Raw genomic sequence first — 7,622 nt, 5'->3', positions numbered from 1 at the left:
GACACATAATGCTATCTGCGGTATGGAAATAGCCTGGTATTGTATCACCTTGACACTCAGTCCACCTACTAGGGTTGCAATGGCAAACATCTATTGAGTTCAAGTCAATAGCTTTTAATAGCACATTGGGAGGTCTTTCTCTGGGAGTGTTTGCAATTTTGAGAAGCAGACAGGTGGGACTGGGTGGTTGATAAGACAGCTCCTTATATGATCTTGTCTTTATCCCCCTTTCCTATCTATAAGCCCATAGGTGTACCATGTTGAGTCTTGGTTTACCTACTCAAATTATCTGCTTTAAACACATGTACTCATTTCAGCTACTATCATTAGACAATTGTTTTACACCTAAATCATAATTTATAAGTAGATCAAACAAATCAAGCCTAGTCATTTACATTAAGCCGTACACCACTTTCTCCTCTAAACCTTTGTCTCCCATATCCTATATCTCACCCTCCATATTTCTTCTATCAAATGATTTGTGTGGGTCATTAAAAGGGATTTAAAAAGAAAAAAGAGGGAGAAATTAAGAGAGAATGAAGCTGTGTGTTGGTGCAGGTGTCCAGCTCCAGGCCAGCGCTCCTCACGTCCAGAGAAACAGAACATTTAAGAGATGAAAAGGGTCGTCCAATCACCCTTGAGTGGAATGTGTGAACACCCCCTCCACCCCATGCCCAGTCTTTGTCCCTGTCTATATTATTTGATTGTTGGCTATGACAGTTTAGGGGCTTTTTGAGTGTCTCGATGAAGCGACTTGTAATTAGAGCTATTGAGGAGTTTGAATTGGCACAATTAGGGTCAGCATTAATGGTTTCTGTGTGCGACAGTGTGATCAGAGGGGCCCTGTTCTGTGTATGGCCGGAGGGACTTTGGGAGGTTTGGTGGAGATGGAGAGGGTCCGAGCAAACTGGACAGAAACTGTTGGGAGAGAAAAAAAAGAAAATGTAGTGAGACTAATGTAGTGAGAAACCCTGAGTCTTTTTTTTTATCGGACCTCCATGCTGAATCTGTATCTCAGAGCAGCAAAAGCATGTTCACAATATCACTATCATAGTTGTGAGAGGTGGGATGCGTCCTGCTCTTGCGCTGGTCCTCACCCAGGGGCTCTGGCTGGGCCCCCTCGGCTCTGTGGCAGCCGGTCCACTCGTCCTGGCTGTGTGAAGTTATGCGGGGGGGTGGGGGGGGTGAAAGAAGGGAAGGGGGTGGGGGGGTTCAGGAGTGTCTCTCGGAATGTTAACGAGATCAGTTTATGTCTTGTATTCCTTTCTTTATCCCTGTCACTCTTCTCACAACCCTTCACATAACCCTCCACATAACAAAGAGACTAAATTCTGGGGTGTAAACTGTTGTAGGGAAAGCATGGCTCAACACTTAATTCTGTTGTCATTTGGCTGAGCTTGAAAGGCCGCTCACAGAAAAACAAACAATGAATGAACAAGCTGAAAAGAAATGTGCTTTCCAATTACTGAGGCGGCCCTCCACTGATCCTCAATGTGGTCCCTTGCCAGCTTACACCAACTACATTAGGCAGAAAATTAGCAGGTGTCTGTAGACACAGAAACAGACAGATTAGGCTAGCGGCCACCCAGAGATGTCACACTGAGGAGAAATCACCACAGATGTTCAATTATGTCATGATGTTCAGAGAGTTGAATTTGTACACCGACACAGAGTTCAAACATGGTGTGCTGAATGACAGCGTGAGCTACGTGTCAGCATTTCTAATCTCAAAAGAAATTTAACAAATTACCACAGTGACTTTGATTATAAGTGTATCCTGTATGTTTTGGCTGACAAACGTTGCTTCTATAAATGCTCTGGACTGGGGACAGGGGATGTGTATTATGTGAGGAGGCAGTAGCAGTAGGCTACTGTACCAGCACATTTAGAGTTTCAAACGAAACGTCCGGTTTATACTACATACTACATCATACAGGTACAATGAGTAATGAAATTTTCTTCCGTTAGCACCTACAGTAGATAGTGCACACACCATAAATACAATATACAAAGTATATACATACCTGAAAGATGAAAGGGAGGGGATGCTGGGGAAGGGGTGAAGTTGTGCAGTTGGGTTAAATAGAGTGCACGTACAGTATGGGTCTGAAGGAAGTATGGTAGGCTATATATATTTATTTATAGAGTCTATTGCTATGTATATTCAAAAGTACACAATGTAGTACATATGTAGTATAATGTATATTCATCTGAGTATAGTAAATATAAAATGCTGTTGTGCTACGTATGCCTGAAGATTGTGTGGTATAGGGATTCAAGGACCTTTCTGAAATTGGCAATGGGTCTTGGAGTTGGGATGGTAGGACCAACAACACCAAATTGAATCATAAGAGTGGAAGAGAGACAAAGAAAGAGGAGACTTCAAACAGGAAAATGTGAGGTCAGATAGAAAGACCTCTCCCTTTAAAGTCCCTCATCTGGACTTCATTTGATAAATTCCACATCTTTTACATGTACTGGCTACAACTTTCACTAGCTCCTGAATCCGGGGAGCTGCGTAGTCCTGGGCTGGCCAAGTGCTCTGGACAGCAGCAACCTGGCCTCCTGTTGCCTATTTTACACACACGCACGAACGCGCGCACGCACACACACACACACACACACACACACTAACAAAGACAGTCACAGTATACAAAAAAAAACTATTTATGGAATAGAATAGAAAACCAGTGACACGTTAAATCACACAAATAACCAAGTCATCCTTGTTGCCTATTAAAGTAAAACAGGCCTTGGAGAAGAGTGAAAGACAGACATAGAGGGAGAGAGCGAGGGAGAGTGCAAGAAAGAGAGACCCGGGTGTGAAAAGGGCGATTGAGCCAGGCCTTGGGTGTCCCGCACCTGCGCTGTCTATTCACCCCACTGTTTACACACTGTCATCCACAATTAATGCCTCAGGGGGCTGGGCTGCCTGCCCTCCACAGGGTCCTGGGACCCATCCTGGGCCCTTATGGAAGCCTAATTGAGCATGCTGCTCTCCTGATTGAATTAACAGCTCTGTCTCTGGGACCTTTTCACCTGAAATAAGGAGGGGGACTATCCACAGCCGCATGGGAGCCCTGGGCCATCCCACTGAGGGGGGGGGGGTGACAGAGAAAGCAAGGGGTCAGGAGGGGGGAGTTGTTGAAACTGTCAAGAGAACGTGGCCCTTTCCGAGGCTGGAAATGTGAACTGGGGGCAACGAAAGGTCCCCGTCTTCACAGGACCAGCGGGTCTGTTGGTCTCGGGGTCCTAAAGCCCGGCTGTGCTGCCACGCTGAACCTCAGGAGAAGCTGGGAAGCTGAGAGAACACAGAGCTTTATTACTGTTCCACTGTCCCTGCAACCGTTTCACACCACCTCCACAATGCTCCATTCTAACTCTCTGAACATCTTCAGTAAAGATACAAATGAATGCAAAGTGGAGAGGACTGTGGTGGGTATTTTAGGGAAGCTCTACTCAATCCTCATGATCATCTAAGTGGATAAAAATGTTGGAGACAGAAAGTTAGAAATAAGAGACTCATCTGTGGCACTCAGTGCAACAAGAAAGCAAAACTGAAGGATGTCAATAATGTTTTACCCAGATTAGGGAAAATCTTAAAATGCAGGTAGATGTACGCCCTTCCATTCAACATTCTAAGGAGGGATGGATCATTAACGCAGTACTGGACATTTTCCAGTACTGCGTTAATGATTATTGTTCTGATCTGCCATTCTCCAACAGACATGGACACTGTGCTCCGGATCCCATCTCAGTCAAACAGCCCCTTCAATTCCACCACAGTACCAATGCCCTGGGTTCCATGACTGCGCAGAACGGCTCACCTCTCGATGAACCCCCAGTCCAGCTTTGGGGAGCATACCCCTGCACCAGTGAACTGTGCAGCTCCCCCCACCCCCCTTCTCCATCTCTATCCAGACCCCATGCCCCCATTTAACAAGCCAGCCAGCACGTTCCCTGATGTCACTTCAACCCGTTGTCCTTCTGATACAGCTCGTAGGCGGGCGGGGCCAATTAAACTCGCACTGTTCCCCACCACGGGTCAAGAGTTTAGTGGGTCATCATCATTGCGGAGTCCACCCAAGTTATCTAATCTCTGTTCTCTCACCCTGCATGTACCAGTCCTTAACATCCTGCATGTACCAGTCCTTACCATCCTGCATGTACCAGTCCTTAACATCCTGCATGTACTAGGGTGCAAGAGGGTGCGGGTCGTCCAATGATCTTAGGGTCAGCGGTTCGAATCCCGGCTCCTCCTGTCCACATGTCGAAGTGTATATTGTATATGTCCTTGGGCAAGACACTGAACTACAGAGCAGGCTAGCACCTTGCATGGCAGCTGCGGGTCGTCCAATGATCTTAGGGTCAGCGGTTCGAATCCCGGCTCCTCCTGTCCACATGTCGAAGTGTATTGTATAAGTCCTTGGGCAAGACACTGAACTACAGAGCAGGCTAGCACCTTGCATGGCAGCTGCCGTCATTGGTGTATGAATGTGTGTGTGAATGGGTGAATGAGAGGCCATTGTAACGCGTTTTGAAATTTTCTACTGCTTGAGCTCTTGCACCTCTCAAAGAACATCAGCTCAAAAGTATTGTGGAGCTCCTGCACTTAAATATAAACAGTGCCAGTGAGTATCTGCCCTTATTTCAGTTAAAGGAGTAGTTAAGGTAAAATGCATGTTTAGCCCTGTTTTAAGGTTACTTATGATCATATACAATGGTTCAGATCAAAACGTTGACAAAGCTAGCATTTTCGAGAATGTTGATAATTGCTTTGGCGTTCTAACATATAATTCGCCATAAAGTACGATTCTAGTTAATCTGGAAAGGCTTTTGGAAATATTTAGCATAGAACTATTTAGTCGCAGCACATGCGTGTGTAAACCTCCGCAAACTAGGTAGCCTAGCAACATAAACAATAACAATAGCTACCGTAAGTAGTTCAGCTTCCTGAATCCCCTCTGCGGATTGATCTACTGTACACATCTACAACGGTCGCTTCAATATATGTCAATGGATTTCATAAAATGATCAATAAAACCATACAGGATTCATACTTTTCAGCGAATTTGATGTCAGAACACCAACGGACACCAATTACACCCTCGGTGAGCTTCTTGTCTTTGAAATCGAGAGTTGAACATGTTTTTGAATGATTTTTCAAGATGCCCATCCACATCCATTGTATGACCAAAACGGTGGTAGAGCAATTATCAACTTTCTCGAAAATGCTAGCTTTGTCAAACTTTTGATCTGAACCATTGTATATGATCATAAGTAACCTTAAAACAGGTCTAAACATGCATTTTCCCTTTACTACTCCTTTAAAGTAAAATCTAGTGATATAGATAACATTTTTATGTATAGATAAAATAATCCATCCACAGAGCTTTTAGAAAGGTGCAGATTAAAAGTCATCAAATGTAATTAAAAAAAAGATTATGAATTTATAATTTTAAACATGTTGACGTGTCCGAGATTAATATTGTGTTTATCTTTGTCTGAGGTTTGGTTCCCACCTCTAAGGCTCATGAGCCAGTAGTACGATGTTGGTACCACGCAGTAACTCTGTGTTGGGAGTGATCAGGGGTCGAAATACTATTGGCTCACGAGTCTTGTTAGTTTTTTTTTTGTTTTTTTTCTATTTTCACATAAAAATGTTATCTATAGCACTTTTAGGCACTGGCCAGTACCCTATGGGTTGGTCCTCTGGAATCCTCTTACCATACCTCAAGAGGTGAACTTGTCAGGAGAGGAATGCCATGTCTTAGAAATGGAAGACAGAAGTGGTGAGGGGTTTGATGGATGGCTATATCATCTATCTAATCAATATCTCCCTTGATATTGTTAACCTGCACCTTTTTGTAACTATTGACCAATAAGCAGCCTTTTTGAATTACTGACCGAAACAACATACTGTGGCTTTAAAATCCAATTAACAAAAATGTGTGAATATAATATGATTTCATACAAATAGATTTCAGAGAATGAAATGAAGACAAGTTTTGCTTGTTTCATAGGTGCATGCAGACACTCGCTGATTGACAGACAAGCAAGTCTCTCAAAATGAGATTAAAGCACCCCCTAGTTGCTATCATGGTTTATTGCAGCTACATCCACTGCCATAGCAGATGGCATGGCAGAACCAGGCCAGGTCCAGCCTGGCTTATGTGCATGGCTGGCTTGTTTCTGTTCAGGACTGGTAGGACGGAAGCTAATCATGCCACTGAAATAGCTGTGAATTGAAATTACATGAAATAATGTCTGATAAATTAAGATGGGTCTTGTCACCTGGACACATCAGTTCCAATGCTTTCAATGCTAATCCAGCACAATAAGAGCGGGATAGCCAGTTAGCTCATGAGCTCACAACAACTAGCAGGAGCCTCCATAATATGAATGGTAGCGGTCAGTGGGTAAAGCAGTTACACTGATGATTCCTGTAACGTTAGCTAGGCTTTTTTGCTGCAATTGGTTCAACTTCTGTTTCTGGACAAAGGTAAGGGATAAACCCAGATAACACAAGGCTAGCAGACCTACAGCGGGTGGACGAGCTGGCGGACCTCCGGCCGAATCCGCTGGCGGGTTCCTGGCCATTTGCAAATCAAATGGCAAGCGGACCTCTGGTGGATTATTAGCATCAGGGACAGCGGTCCGCTAGTTATCCGAAATGCTCCCGCTATTGCTCCACCACCATTCCACCGTAGTTTATTGTCTATATCCTAGGCCCAATTACTGCACATTAATTAAATAACTGACATAGCACCACCAGGTAACCACATTTGTACATAGCTTCTAAAAAATCCGGTGACAAACACAAATGACAAATCACAATGCTTATATTTATTAAAATGCTTTGAATTATATTAATTATAACTGGATCCACTCAGGAATCTGGGAGTGGGACCGAGAACAGGAGGAGCAGAAAACATACACAGAGAAACATAATAATAAGCACAAATCTAGTATATCAATCGGACTTGTAATTGGTCACTTAATTGGTCACCCAGTTTCTGCAATCAGTTTGACACACTTCATTCATCTGAAAAAGAGACTGTACATTTCCTTAAAAAATTAAAAAAAACTTGCAGGCTTGTTTTACATCACAGTCAGCCCAGTGTCTGGGGCCATGGAACCAGGTGCTCCTAAGCAGTTCAGTATTTTGAGTTGCTCCAGCCACCCTCCCTGTCTGACGCCCCCTTTAGGTACTTGGTAGCCTCCTGCTGCAGTGCCTCCTGTTGTGGAATTTACATCCAAACACCTTAAACCTTTGTTCCTCTCTCTCCTTTTGTAATTCACCACCTCCCCCAAATATTCACATAGCTGTGCTAACCTACAAAATGGCCTCCAGGAGGCCATACACTTTGAAACTGTCTACAACAGAATAACCATCCTTTGTCATCCTTTGTCCCCAATTGCCGCCTTTTTCTCATGTCACATGTCTGTACTCTTGGCCACGCCTGCCATTTCATATGACGTACAATGGAGTAGCCAATCACATCCTGGAAGCACCGTACCTGTGTTTTGATTGCATATAAGGCGCAGCAAGACCCAGGGCCGGGACTGGTCTGGATAAACCACTCTTGTTGCGTTGTCCAGAAAGTCCTTGCGCTCGTATG

The sequence above is a fragment of the Borostomias antarcticus genome (genome assembly GCF_949987555.1).
Source record: "Borostomias antarcticus genome assembly, chromosome: 5".
Lineage (NCBI taxonomy): Eukaryota > Metazoa > Chordata > Actinopteri > Stomiiformes > Stomiidae > Borostomias > Borostomias antarcticus.
This window is presented reverse-complemented; position numbering follows the sequence as displayed.